The sequence below is a fragment of the Schistocerca gregaria genome, chromosome 6 (genome assembly GCF_023897955.1).
Source record: "Schistocerca gregaria isolate iqSchGreg1 chromosome 6, iqSchGreg1.2, whole genome shotgun sequence".
In the NCBI taxonomy this organism is placed as follows: Eukaryota; Metazoa; Arthropoda; class Insecta; order Orthoptera; family Acrididae; genus Schistocerca; species Schistocerca gregaria.
Genome location: NC_064925.1, coordinates 526005981 through 526021739, shown reverse-complemented (window position 1 = coordinate 526021739; position 15759 = coordinate 526005981). Strand labels below are relative to the sequence as shown.

Genomic DNA, 15759 nt, shown 5'->3' with positions numbered 1-15759 from the left:
CAAAGAAACAAAGAAAAATCGCCGGGCGTGTGGCCGAGCGGTTCTAGGCGCTTCAGGCTGGAACCGCGCGACTGCTACGGCCACAGGTTCGAGTCCTGTCTCGGGCATGGATGAGTGTGATGTCCTTGGGTTAGTTAGGTTTAAGTAGTTCTAAGTTCTAGGGGACTGATGTTAAGTCCCATAGTGCTCAGAGCCATTTGAACCGTTTCAAAGAAAAATCGTTGGCTACCGAACAATAGTTTTGGCAAAGCGCAACTCTAGTTCGGGCTCACCAGTGTAAACCAACAAGTATAGCCTGCAAGCCAGTGTATATTGCATGACGGAGCTTATTTCACACCACTATAACCGACTTTTAATTCTACTCTATTCGAGTACGGGGTAAGGACAAAGTTACTGTCTCTACGCCTCCGTACGGGACGTAATTTCTCTTACACCATTCTCGTAACTCTGACACGAGATATACATATACATCTGCACCTGTACTGCAAGCCAGTGCGAGAAGCATGGCAGAGGGTTTTAGTACGTTTTAGGGTTTCTTGCCGATTCATTCACGTATGGAGCGTGGAAAGAATATATTAATGCTTCTGCAGTGAGCTTATTCTTATGTAAGTTTGTTTGCTTCAACTGTCAGTGCCAATTTGACAAAAATCGTTTAGGGTGTCAGGCCGCGTCATTATGAAACACTAAAAGTTCTAAAATGCCGACGTCTCGACCGACTCTGCAGCGGTAGTCTGCAGGGCGAATAACTGCTGGATTCTGGGCAAAGTCGCAGTGAATACACCGGTTACCGTCAGATCACCGAAGTTAAGCGCTGTCGGGCGTGGCCGGCACTTGGATGGGTGACCATCCGGGCCATTGCCATTTTTCGGGGTGCACTCAGCCTCGTGATCCCAACTGAGGAGCTACTCGATCCAAGAGTAGCGGCTCCGGTCAAAGAAAACCATCATAAAGACCGGGAGACCGGTGTCCTGTCCACACGTCCATTTTATCCGCATCCTCAGCTGAGGATGACACGGCGGTCGGATGGTCCCGATGGGCCACTTGTGGCCTGAAGACGGAGTGCACTGGGCAAGGTCTTCCCCTACACAGGTTGAACATTAATAAAACCGACAAACTGCAGGGACGGATTCCAGACTGGAAACAGAGGAAATGCATCGTTGCCACGGTAGATGGCACTGACGAATGAAAGTGCCTCCGACCTCGTGCCGTGTGTTCTTTGGGTGTTACAGGCTGTGTGAATGACGCAGCGATCTGTAAGCATCACAATGGTCCGGTATTCATGTCGGGAACAAGCCGAGATGGTGTTTGTGTACGGCCAAGCAGATGGAAACAGTCGAGAGGCAGCACAGCTACACCAAAACAAGTACCTGCAAGGATACCAACCACATCATACAACATTTCAAGACCTCTCTGGTTGGTTGTGTGATCGTGGGTTCTTTCAGACAGACGAACGTGCAGAGAGGTGGTTTTTGCAACAGACCATCACAATTATGGGATTTTTATCATAAGTCCTCTCTGCCGACTAAAAAATGGTTCAAATGGCTCTGAGCACTTCTGAGATCATCAGTCCCCTAGACCTTAGAACTACTTAAACCTAACCAACCTAAGGACATCACACACATTCATGCCCGAGGCAGAATTCGAACCTGCGACCGTAGCGGTCGCGCGGTTCCACACTGAAGCGCCTAGAACCGCTCGACCACCAGCGGCCTGCTCCGACTGTAAAGACATTGCTTTTCCCGAAGGTCAATAATATTATTTTCTTTTGTGCATTACCTTGTCATAGTACGTATATATCATTTATTTCAACTATTCTTTATTTGTTAATACGTCACATTGTTTCTTCATTCATTTTGCTACTGTTTTATATTTTATACTGTACGAATATGAATGTTCTGGTCTTATGCGCTATGTAAATCTCTGGTTAGGCTAGGAGAAGTACTGTGTCAGAGAGAGAGAGCGAACGACTATCGATAGAGAGTGTGCGAGTTGTTGTGGTATCGTAGCAGGTTCGCGGGTGGAGAAACGTTGGAAAGGTCGACGTGAAAGACGGTGATACGCGGAGGAACAATTCATTACAGTGTTAACAGGAGATCGTGCATTATTAAGTGAACAGTAAAACCTGAAAAGCATATCGAGTGTTTGCGGTGACGATTTTACATACTGTGTGAATTTGTGACAATTAGCCGTGAATCAGACACCATTGTCGTGTGGAGGCACCAACTGTTAGAACTGCGTGAAAGTGGAGCAAACCAAAAATGTTAAGTAAAAGAACAGTGCTGTGATTTGTTCAAGAAACATTTATTATATCGTCCAAACTGTCTCAAAGACGACGAATTAAATTGAACTGATGTTTAACGGACTGCTATAGTGATAAACACATGTGACTGTTTTCTTGTGCCAACACAGTGAAAGAACTGTGCGAAGTATTGGCATTAACCGGCCATATATCGTAAATACTAAAGACATTGCATAATTCCGACCTACCCGCACCGCGTGATTAATAAACTTTTAATAACAAAACGTCGCGCGCGTAACGGCAACGCACACACTGGAACTATTATCATCGTGCCAGTGCTGCCAGCTGATTCGACTACAAAGGAGACGTGGACCACCGCCGTAACTGGTGTATTAATGAAACAGGAGGATCCATCATTATCTTCACGCCACGAACCAGGATTCACTTCACACATCGTCCGCGCGGACCACCGCTGACGTCATCGCACTGCCTGCGGCAACAGCTAAGGCATTAAAAGAAAATTATTACTCTCGCTCTCATTTCAAAATTAAAGACAGTTGCAGTTAAATTATCTATTTTAAAAATACTGTCACAATATCAAGGTTCAATTTTGTTTAGTTCCAATAAATATTCTTTCCATCATTTCGTCTTGTTGACAGTGTTGAAAACCCGCCAAATTAAAGTTAAATTAATAATTTTCTTTCAAAATTCTTCTCAGACATTTTGCTGCTCACCATAATTTTATTTTGATGTTTATGTGTAACTTCTTTAGGAGGGAGTATATATTTTATTTTTTGTGCAGTAAAATTAGCTACCATAAAATTACTTATATTACCAGCTGATGCTGTCCCATTACTGCTTGAAAACTGACCAATAGTATTTTGCACCTATTTTCTCATTGGCTGTCAGCTTCAAAACAAAATTACGTATTTCGTGGGCATCTAGCAGATGCACGATATCTATGTAGGCCCCCACAATATTTTTTTTTTTTTTTTTTACTGTTGCAGGCTTACCGGAATTATATTGACTTTAATTGATCATTTGGCCCCCATTAAAGTGATTTATCGCATCTATATAATAATTGTACTGAATTACCTAATTTATTTTCTTATTACGTAAACATTGGCATACCATATTTAGAATAAAATTGACGTCTTATTGGCCCCACATAAGATTCTGCACGTTCTGACAAAGACAATGCCAAATATTTTTTCTTCGTCCATGACTAACAGGGGTAGTCAGATTCATTATGTAGGTCATGTTTTATTACTTTAGAGGTTTTTTTTTCAGAAGTAGAGAACCAGTTTCTTTACACGACGAAGCAACCTTTGTCAGAAGTGCAAGCATCAATCTTCATAATCGTCATCTGTAGGTTACAGACAGTCCTCGGAGAATGATGAAATGATTGAGGCGTCTCATCAGCATCGGTTCAGCGTCAATGTGCGGGCAGGGATTCCTGGCGATAACATATCTGGACCAGTTACTATTCCACAATGCCTCGACGGAGGAACGTGCCTGGACTTTCTGGGGAATACTCAGCCCAGGCTGCTTGAGAAAGTGCCTTTGGCAATACGACAGGTTATGCGGTTTGTGCCTGACAGAGCACCACACCACTTATACATTACACTTCGACGACACCTCAATATTGTCTTCCCTGGACGTTGGATAAGACCTGGAGCCAGTGTAGCATGGCCTGCTAGATCACCGGGCTTAAACCCCCAGGATTTTTACTTTTGGAGGCAGCAGAAAAGCATTATGGATGCTGAACCAGTTATTATGTGCAGACACTTAAACAGCGTGTTCACGCCGGCCAGAGTAGCCGAGCGGCTCTAGGCGCTTCAGTCTGGAACTGAGCGACCGCAATGGTCGCAGGTTCGAATCCTGCCTCGGGCATTGATGTGTGTGATGTCCTTAGGTTGGTTAGGTTTAATTAGTTCTAAGTTCTAGTCTCTTATAGTGCTCAGAGCCATTTGAACCATCCTCTGGATACTGCTGCGCTCCTCACCGAATAGGATTGACGGTGGACATCGAAAACTTCGAAGAAAGACAGCTCGTTTTGTATTATTGCGAAACAGTGTAGGTGGTATCACGGGTATGACATAAGAGTTCTAGTAACTTAAATTGGATCCGATCACACAGAAAAAGTTGCGAGATAGGCGAACAAAAGACTGCGTTTTATTGGAGGAAACTTAGAATTTGTAACAGATCTACTAAAGAGACTCCCTACGCTATGCTTGTCCGTCCTCCTCTGGATACTGCCGGCCGCGGTGACCCAGCGATTCTAGGCACTTCAGTCCGAAACCGCGTGACTGCTAAGGTCGCAGGTTCGAACCCTGCCTCGGGCATGGATGTGTGTGATGTCCTTAGGTTAGTTAGGTTTAAGTAGTTCTAAGTTCTAGGGGACTGATGACCTCAGATGTTAAGTCCCATAGTGCTCAGAGCCATTTTTTAAGGGTGTTCACGACGCCTGTGAGGCTATTCAGAGAGAGACCAATACCTGCGAAAGAGTGTGACAGTCCTTGATCCGAAGTGTGAACAAACCGTATTCTTTCCAACGAGAGGGCAAGGGAACAGTAGAACAACCATAGACAATATTTTTGTTCATTCCTCATTACTAGAAGGGCATTCTGTTAGCAAAAAGGTGAATGGCCTTTCAGATCATGATGCACAAATTTTAACTCTATAAGATTTTTGTGCTGCATCACGTGTTAAATATAGTCATCAGCTGTTTAGGAAAGCAGATTCAGTTGCTGTAGAGACATTTGTAAACCTCATCAAGGAACAAGAGTGGCAAGATGTTTATAGCGCTGATACAGTAGACGATAAATATAATGCTTTTCTCAAGACTTTTCTCATGCTCTTTGAAAGTTGCTTTCCGTTAGAACGTTCAAAACAGGGTACTAGCACAAACAGGCAGCCTGGGTGGCTGACTAGAGGGATAAGAATATCTTGTAGAACAAAGTGGCGATTATATCAAAACGTTAGAAACTGTCACAATCTAAATGCAGCAGACCATTACAAACAGTATTGTAAGGTGCTTAAAAAAGTTATTAGGAAGGCAAAAAGTATGTGGTATGCAGATAGAATAGCTAAGCCTCAGGATAAAATTAAAACCATATGGTCAGTCGTAAAGGAAGTGGCTGGTCTGCAGAGACAGGTCGAGGATATAGAATCAGTGCGTAGTGGGAATGTCCGTGTTACTGATAAGTCGCATATATGTACAGTATTTAATAATCACTTTCTGAGTATAGCAGGTGAACTAAATAGAAACCTAGTCCCAACAGGGAATCATATAGCACTCGTAGAAAAAAGTGTTCCGAGACTGTTACCTGAAATGCTCCTCCATGATACTGACAAGAGGGAGATTGAGTTAATAATTAAATCACTGAAGACCAAGAACTCTCATGGATATGACGGGGTATCTGGCAGAATACTGAAGTGTTGTTCCATGTATGTTAGCCCAGTACTTAGCCATATCTGTAACTTTTCCTTTAGGAGTGGTCGGTTTCCTGACCGGTTAAAGTACTCGGTAGTGAAGCCGCTTTATAAAAAGGGAGACAGGGATAATATCGACAATTATAGACCTATTTCTATGCCATCGGTGTTTGCTAAAGATCGAGAAGATTATATATACAAGGTTACTGGAACATTTAAATTCACATAATTTGCTGTCAAATGTACAGTTTGGTTTTAGAAATGGCTTAACAACTGAAAATGCTATATTCTCTTTTCTCTGTGAGGTTTTGGACGGATTAAATAAAAGGTTGCGAACGTTAGGTGTTTTCTTTAATCTAGCGAAGGCTTTTGACTGTGTTGATCACAAAAGATTACTGCAGAAGTTGGACCATTATGGAGTAAGGGGAGTAGCTTACAATTGGTTCGCCTCTTACTTTAAGAACAGAAAGCAGAAGGTAATTCTCCGTAATATTTGAGAGTGGTAGTGATGTTAAGTCCCAATGGGGCACTGTTAAGTGGGGCGTTCCCCAAGGGTCGGTGCTGGGGCCACTGCTGTTTCTTATTTATATAAATAATATGCCTTCCAGTATTACAGGTAATTCAAAAATATTTCTGTTTGCTGATGACACCAGCTTGGTAGTGAAAGATCTTGTGTGTAATATTGAAACATTATCAAATTATGTAGTTCATGAGATACGTTCGTAGCTTGTGGAAAATAATTTGATGCTAAATCACAGTAAGACTCAGTTTTTACAGTCTCTAACTCATAATTCAACAAGAACTGTTATTTTAATGAGACAGAATGGGCATATTATAAGCGAGACGGGACAGTTCAAGTTCCTAGGCGTTCGGATAGATAGTAAGCTGTTGTGGAAAGCCCATGTTCAGGATCTTGTTCAGAAACTAAATGCCGCTTTATTTACCATAAGAACAGCCATAGTGCCAGTAGTGTCAGTGTCGCCCTAACCGCCGTCTGCTTCACGTCTGCTGTGCAGCGAGCTACCTTAATTTAAGTATTATCTGTATTTTTCTTACTTGTCACTTCTTCTTCTGCGTGTTTTTGCTTTTAGGAAGCTTTAATAGTAGAGTGCTATTAAGTGTTCCATAGATCTCGTGTTTGTTTTGAATACAGTCAGAGAGTCCATTTAGTCAGCCATAGTGCTAGTAGTGCTAGTGTTTGTTTTCAATACCGTCCAGAGACAGGTAGTGCTATTTTCCTTGTTTCTACAAGAAGTGGTTAGCAATCACAGTTTAGTCAATAATCAACCGCCTTTAGTGAATTAGCAGTCTAGTTAAAAGTTGATTCACACTCTATAGTAAATTGATTTCTTAGGATGGATAGGATGTGTGGCTGCTGTGTACGGACGCAGGAGGAGCTGGCCACTCTTCGCGAACAGCTGAGCGTGTTGATGGCCGCGGTCAGCCGTCTTCAGGCTGCTGCCTCGGAGTGTAGCGGCAGTGGGGAGTCTAGTGCGTCGCATGGTGCACCCCAGGTGTTAGATGCTTCACCCACTGTCCCTGCTGTCGAGACATCTTCGCGGGTACCGGGCGCGGTTGGGCCACCCTCTCCCCAAGGGGAGTGGCAGGTTCAGCGGCGTTCGCGGCGCACGAGGCGGAGGGTCAATGTGGAGGCTGGCCGTGTGGCATCGCCCGCTCTGCCTGTGAGTGGACATGTGGCTGCTCCTTCAGCAAGGTCCGAGCAGGCACACGGGGGGAGGGGTTTATTAGTTATTGGGAGCTCCAACGTTAGGCGGGTGATGGAGCCCCTTAGGGAAATAGCGGAAAGGTCGGGGAAGAAGGCCAGTGTTCACTCTGTCTGCTTGCCGGGGGGTCTCATCCGAGATGTGGAGGAGGCCCTACCGGCGGCGATAGAGAGCACTGGGTGCACCCGACTGCAAATTGTTGCTCATGTCGGCACCAATGACTCTTGCCGTCTGGGTTCAGAGGTCATCCTCAGTTCGTACAGGCGGTTGGCGGTGTTGGTGAAGGTGGAAAGCCTCGCTCGCGGGGTGGAATCAGAGCTAACTATTTGTAGTATCGTTCCGAGAACCGATCGCGGCCCTCTGGTTTGGAGCCGAGTGGAAGGCTTAAACCAGAGGCTCAGACGATTCTGCGGAGAGCTGGGGTGCAAATTTCTCGACCTCCGCTATCGGGTGGAGAAATGTAGGGTCCCCCTGAATAGGTCAGGCGTGCACTACACGCCGGAAGAGGCTACGAGGGTAGCGGAGTACGTGTGGAGTGCACATGGGGTTTTTTTAGGTTAGAGAATTCCCTCCCTAGGCCCGACAAGACGCCTCCTGAGACGCGGCAAGGCAGGAGTAGGCAAAATGCAACAAGGAATAACAATATTAATGTGCTAATAGTAAACTGCAGGAGCGTCTATAGAAAGGTCCCAGAACTGCTCTCATTAATAAACGGTCACAACGCCCATATAGTACTAGGAACAGAAAGTTGGCTGAAACCAGACGTAAACAGTAATGAAATCCTAAACTCTGATTGGAATGTATACCGCAGAGATAGGCTGGACAGTGAAGGGGGAGGCGTGTTTATAGCGATAAGAAGTGCAATAGTATCGAAGGAAATTGACGGAGATTCGAATTGTGAAATGATCTGGGTGAAGGTCACGGTTAAAGCAGGCTCAGACATGGTAATTGGATGTCTCTATAGGCCCCCGGGCTCAGCAGCTGTTGTGGCTCAGCACCTGAAGAATAATTTGGAAAATATTTCGAGTAGATTTCCCCACCATGTTATAGTTCTGGGTGGAGATTTTAATTTGCCGGATATAGACTGGGAGACTCAAACGTTCATAACGGGTGGCAGGGACAAAGAATCCAGTGAAATATTTTTAAGTGCTTTATCTGAAAACTACCTTGAGCAGTTAAACAGAAAACCGACTCGTGGCGATAATATATTAGACCTTCTGGTGACAAACAGACCCGAACTATTTGAATCAGTTAATGCAGAAAAGGGAATCAGCGATCATAAAGCGGTTACTGCATCGATGATTTCAGCCGTAAATAGAAATATTAAAAAAGGTAGGAAGATTTTTCTGTTCAGCAAAAGTGACAAAAAGCAGATTACAGAGTACCTGACGGCTCAACACAAAAGTTATGTCTCAAGTGCAGATAGTGTTGAGGATCAGTGGACAAAGTTCAAAACCATGGTACAATATGCGTTAGATGAGTATGTGCCAAGCAAGATCGTAAGAGATGGAAAAGAGCCACCGTGGTACAACAACCGAGTTAGAAAACTGCTGCGGAAGCAAAGGGAACTTCACAGCAAACATAAACATAGCCAAAGCCTTGCAGACAAACAAAAATTACGCGAAGCGAAATGTAGTGTGAGGAGGGCTATGCGAGAGGCTTTCAATGAATTCGAAAGTAAAGTTCTATGTACTGACTTGGCAGAAAATCCTAAGAAATTTTGGTCCTATGTCAAAGCGGTAGGTGGATCAAAACAAAATGTCCAGACACTCTGTGACCAAAATGGTACTGAAACAGAGGATGACAGACTAAAGGCCGAAATACTAAATGTCTTCTTCCAAAGGCGTTTCACAGAGGAAGACTGCACTGTGCTTCCTTCTCTAGATTGTCGCACAGTTGACAAAATGGTAGATATCGAAGTAGACGACAGAGGGATAGAGAAACAATTAAAATCGCTCAAAAGAGGAAAGGCCGCTGGTCCTGACGGAATACCAGTTCGATTTTACACAGAGTACGCGAAGGAACTTGCCCCCCTTCTTGCAGCGGTGTACCGTAGGTCTCTAGAAGAGCGAAGCGTTCCAAAGGATTGGAAAAGGGCACAGGTCATCCCCGTTCTCAAGAAGGGACGTCGAACAGATGTGCAGAACTATAGACCTATATCTCTAACGTCGATCAGTTGTAGAATGTCGGAACACGTATTATGTTCGAGTATAATGTCTTTTCTGGAGACTAGAAATCTACTCTTTAGGGATCAGCATGGGTTTCGAAAAAGACGATCGTGTGAAACCCAGCTCGCGCTATTCGTCCACGAGACTCAGAGGGCCGTAGACACCGGTTCACAGGTAGATGCCGTGTTTCTTGACTTCCGCAAGGCGTTTGACACAGTTCCCCACAGTCGTTTAATGAACAAAGTAAGAGCATACGGACTATCAGATCAATTGTGTGATTGGATTGAGGAGTTCCTAGATAACAGAACGCAGCACGTCATTCTCAATGGAGAGAAGTCTTCCGAAGTAAGAGTGATTTCAGGTGTGCCGCAGGGGAGTGTCATAGGACCGTTGCTATTCACAATATACATAAATGACCTGGTGGATGACATCGGAAGTTCACTGAGGCTTTTTGCAGATGATGCTGTGGTGTATCGAGAGGTTGCAACAATGGAAAATTGTACTGAAATGCAGGAGGATCTGCAGCGAATTGACGCATGGTGCACGGAATGGCAATTGAATCTCAATGTAGCGAAGTGTAATGTGATGCGAATACATAGAAAGATAGGTCCCTTATCATTTAGCTACAAAATAGCAGGTCAGCAACTGGAAGCAGTTAATTCCATAAATTATCTGGGAGTACGCATTAGGAGTGATTTAAAATGGAATGATCATATAAAGTTGATCGTCGGTAAAGCAGATGCCAGACTGAGATTCATTGGAAGAATCCTAAGGAAATGCAATCCGACAACAAAGGAAGTAGGTAACAGTACGCTTGTTCGCCCAATGCTTGAATACTGCTCAGCAGTGTGGGATCCGCACCAGGTAGGGTTGATAGAAGAGATAGAGAAGATCCAACGGAGAGCAGCGCGCTTCGTTACAGGATCATTTAGTAATTGCGAAAGCGTTACGGAGATGATAGATAAACTCCAGTGGAAGACTCTGCAGGAGAGACGCTCAGTAGCTCGGTACGGGCTTTTGTTAAAGTTTCGAGAACATACCTTCACCGAAGAGTCAAGCAGTATATTGCTCCCTCCTACGTATATCTCGCGAAGAGACCATGAGGATAAAATCAGAGAGATTAGAGCCCACACAGAAGCATACCGACAATCCTTCTTTCCACGTACAATACGAGACTGGAATAGAAGGGAGAACCGATAGAGGTACTCAGGGTACCCTCCGCCACACACCGTCAGGTGGCTTGCGGAGTACGGATGTAGATCTGAAATAAGTGACATTTCAACACGAAAAGTAGTCTACTTCGCATATTTTCATACGCTTATGTCATATAGTATTATTTTTTGAGGTAATTCTTCTGATTCAAAAAGGATATTTTTGGCTCAAAAACGGGCTGTTCGAGCTATGTGTGGTGTAAGTTCGAAAACCTCTTGTCGACCCCTATTCAATAGTCTGGGAATTTTGACATTGCCCTCACAGTATATATTTTCTTTAATGTCGTTTGTTGTTTGCAATATTAACCTATTCCCAAGAGTTTGCAGCTTTCACTCAGTTAATACTAGGCAGAAATCCAATCTGCATGTGGAATGCACTTCCTTGACTCTTGTGCAGAAAGGTGTGCAGTATTCTGCTGCATCCATTTTCAATAAGCTACCACAAGAACTCAAAAATCTTAGCAGTAGCCCAAACACTTTTAAGTGTAAACTAAAGAGTTTCCTCATGGCCCATTCCTTCTATTCTGTCGAGGAGCTCCTGGAAGAGCTAAAAAGTTAAGCAAATTCCAGTGTTACATTCTTGATTTTCTTTATTTAAACTAACGACTAGTCGCCTGAATATGTTTCTTATATTTCATTTTATCTATTTGTACAGTCTACAACTGAATATGTTTATTATATTTCATTTTATCTGTTTCTACAATCGTGTTACAATTTCTTGTATTGACTCGTTCCATGACTACGGAGACTTCTCCTTAATGTGGTCCCACGGAACAATAAATAAATAAATAAATAAAACGCCTGCATTGCATCCCATGGAGGCCACTTTGAACATCTGTCGTGACGTGGATGCAATATGGCTCTGTACTGTGTTCCGGGACGAGTTTTTGTCGATGCGTGCACACGGTCCATTTCTGTACACGTGTTCATAGGACCTTTTTTTCTCCATTTCCAGCAAGGAATCCGTTCCTGCGGTTTGTCGGTTTTATTACTTCTCACCCTGTGTATTGTCTTATTTCGATATCAGGTGTCTACAGACGTCACATTCTAGGATCGTCAGTTTGAAGTAAAGACTGCTTTGCAGCGATGGCTGTACGGTGGGCTATTACCTGTGCTACTGTGGCAGGTGATTCGTAGACAACAGTTTACTGTCAACCTGTACACGGGGGTTTTATTTTCCTGCAGCGAGACCTTGAAGCCAAAGGGCAGTTCTGTGGCTGCTTGAATATGCTATTGAACGCGGCTCATGTGGAGTTCCTAGCTGGCGAACATACGCCACCAGATAGACTAAGATCGCTGGCAGCCAGGTTGACTGTAACTTGTAGCTATCCTCCCAGTTGAAGCTGTCATGGGGTTTAATCTCTTCGATGTGCGCCTGCTTGGCTCTGTGGGCACGTGCTTGCCCACCATACAGCGCCCTTGAGTTCGATTCCCGGACGGGTAGGAGATTTTCTCCGCTTGTGGTGTGTTGGATTGTCCTCCTTATCATGTCATCATCACCGACAAGCAAGTCGCCAAATGTGGCGTCACATGAAATGAGACTTGCAACCCGGTGGCGGAAATTCTCCGGATGGGATCTCCTAGCCATCAGTGCCACACGATCATCTAAGAGAAATGGTTCAAATGGCTCTGAGCACTATGGAACTTAACATCTGAGGTCATCAGTCCCCTGGACTTAGAAGTACTTAAACCTAACTAACCTAAGGACATCACACACATCCGTGCCCGAGGCAGGATTCGAACCTGCGACTGTAGCAGCAGCGCAGTTCTGGACCACGATAATCTCATTTCTTCGACAGTCTCTCTTATCTTATGCTGCTGCATCCACGGCTGCCGAGCAGGCCCTTCAAAACTAACAGATCGGGCGCAGTCCAGGAGGTGTTCAACTGTAGCGGATTTGCTATGTTGCTCCAATCGTACGTTGCGTTTCTCCTCCATCACTCGAGAGCTAATCGGTCTTCCGGTTTCACCAAAGTATTCTTCATCGCTTTCATATCGAAGTTCGTAGACGCCTGCAGTGTGCAGAGCCAGGTATCGGGTCTTGCGACCGCTCTGGAATACTGGTTTAATTCCTCCACGGGGAAGTATCTTGCCAACAAGGCCACTAACGCTTCTCATTAAATGCTAGCGAGCAACAAGAAGACGTTTTGCTTCTTTGTCTATTTTATCTTGGTATGTCTAATACTGTTTGGCGGTCTCTATGGGAACGGTAAGTAGGAGGTCATAGTATATTCCTAGACGCCTCACTTAATACTGGTTGCGTAACTTTGCAGGAAGGCTTTGTAGTGGGTGTGTCTCTTAAAGTGTCAGCCATTTCAGTCTCATCAGCATTTCTGTGACATTCTCCTATTGTCAAACATATCCATGACTATTCCTACTGACCTTTTCATGAGTACGATACCCCCTGTTCTTTTTGGACAGGGTCCTACATATTAGAGCAATTTCTATGATGAGTTGTAAGAGCGTTTTAGAAGTTATCTTCCTTATAAACTAATATATATTACTCTCAAAACAATATCGTATATATATATATATATATATATATATATATATATATATATATATATATATATATATACTACTGTTTTCAGAGTCATTGGTGTACGACAGTGACACCCTCCACGGCACAGAATATATATTACTTTAGCGTTAGTAAATGTCCCTACATTCAGGATAACGTGCTGCGTCCAGCTTTTCAGGATAGATCCGATGTAGTTGTGTGGATCAAATTTCCTTTAAAAATCGTCGCTGTGGTACTCAATCAAAAATTTTTGGAAAATTTTGAGACCTCTGACATACACTGTGCAATGATTTGCGAAGCATATGCATGTAGAAATGGTTCAAGAAATTCTATACCTCAAATTTTATTCTTCATCATACTTGCATTACTACACCCGTCGCTATGAACAGCACATTTATTCTTGTAACACTACCATACGGTCTGTTTCGGACAAATTATGAGATGCGTTTTTGTGGAGGTAGTATGAGTTCCTTTAGTCGACCTGACCCGGTACTAAATTGTGATATGTTTTTTCGAATCAGCAGAGCGTGCCTTTCCGTGCGTTTGTCACAGCAGAGAGCTGAGCGGAAGCTTGCTTTGTTCATCGACTGGCACGTGTTCATAACTTGCACAAAGCAGTGAGGTCAGGGAGTAACGTCCCGTCGACATGCAGGCCGCGCACTAGGTCACCCGAGGGAGTAGAGAGACGGACGAAATTGGCCGTAGCTCGTTGTGGGAGTGATTTAGTAACACCATTTTAAAGCAAGTAAGCTTTTCCTCAACCACAGTGCTTTACTGGGTGTGGTTACGCCCTTGCCTCTTCCAGGCCTTTGAAGCGACGTACTCAGCCGGGGATTTGTAGCTAAACGTGGACTTGTAACCACTGTAGCTCGTGCGAAAATGAGCTTGTCCTTTTCACACACGATATCGTGCGAGCTATGGATAATGGGCAAAACGCAGATTCAATAGCCTTCCACATTTAGCGTTCTCTTAAGCGCAATAAGGGACCCACATACTGCCAGCGAAAAACACTTCCATACCGTACGTAATAAACCTCCTCTGTGCTTTTCTGTTGGCAGCATGCGTTTGCCATACCCAAACCCTTCCATCGGATTGTCACAAGGTATAAAGTTACTCATCGCTTCAAATCACTCGTTTCCACTGTTCAATTGCATCGCACTTTACACCACTTCAAGCGTAGCTTTCTATTTACCACAGAAATACAGGGGACAGGCACAATAATATAAACAGTGGTAGTAATGGGATGGTTGTGTTTGACGGTCAACAACGCAGATATGGCACGTGTCGCGTTAGACTGTGCGTGTTCAGTAAGTACAAGGAATCAGTGCAGGTTGTTTACGAGTAGTGCATATTTCATATTTGCATTCACAAGCCGAGGTCGATTTGCAATGAAAGACCCAACAGAGTTCCAAAGACGGCAGATTGTGGGAGACCGATTAGCTGGAGCATCAGTAACCGAGACAGCCAGCTTACTGAATGTCTCAGGAGCAACTGTTTCAACATACATGACAACCTACAGAAAACATGGAAGACATCATCGTAGAAACGTAATAGTGGGAGCAAATCAAAGCTAAATGACAGAGAGCGTCGTACGCTGAAACGAATTGTGTCAAAACAACACAAAACTAAGATTGCTGCAGTGGCTGCAGAACTCGATACCCATCTTCGAGACCCCGCATCTATAGACATTGTCCGCCGAGAACTCCATAAAGCGAATATTAGTGGACATAATGCTATACCGAAACCATCAGTGACGACAACCAATTCAAAGAAACGTAGAACATTGTGTCAGGAGCATAAATCCTGAACGGCTGATCAGTGGAAACACGTCCTATGGTCCGACGAGTCAAAGTTTTTGTTATTTCCAACGTCGGGCCGGCTTTACGTCAGGAGAACGCTAAAATAAGCCTACAATCCTCATTGCTTGATTCCAACGGTTAAGCACGGTGGTAGAGGAGTGATGGTGTTAACAGCCATATCATGGTATTCTGATGGTCCCATTATTACTGTCAAATGCCGTGTTACAGTCAACGATTACGTGAACATTTGAGGGGGGTAGGACGTCAAACGGGCCGACTTGGAGCAGGAGCAGGAGAGGCATCACAGGACATTTTAATTTCCACTGTCTATACTTTTGCAAATAAGACCGAGCGAGGTGGTGCAGTGGTTAGCACACTGGACTCGCATTCGGGAGGACGACGGTTCAATCCCGTCTCCAGCCATCCTGATTTAGGTTTTCCGTGATTGCCCTAAATCGTTTCAGGCAAATGCCGGGATGGTTCCTTTGAAAGGGCACGGCCGATTTCCTTCCCAATCCTTCCCTAACCCGAGCTTGCGCTCCATCTCTAACGACCTTGTTGTCGACGGGACGTTAAACACTAACCACCACCACCACTTTACAAATAAATTCATAAAATTTTGTCAGCATGACCAGGAAGGTTTCAGAGTTTACACTCACAGC

At 44.2% G+C, this 15759-nt stretch overlaps 1 protein-coding gene and 1 non-coding gene across 6 annotated transcripts in view; one reads left to right on the top strand and one right to left on the bottom strand.

The window, feature by feature from the left end:
• Positions 1-15759, bottom strand: part of LOC126278594 (fatty acid 2-hydroxylase) — a 537874-nt gene that overhangs the window by 251397 nt on the left and 270718 nt on the right. The window lies entirely within an intron of this gene.
• Trnaa-cgc (transfer RNA alanine (anticodon CGC)) lies at positions 15448-15520 on the top strand. Its single transcript has one exon. It is a non-coding gene; the product is annotated as a tRNA-Ala (tRNA).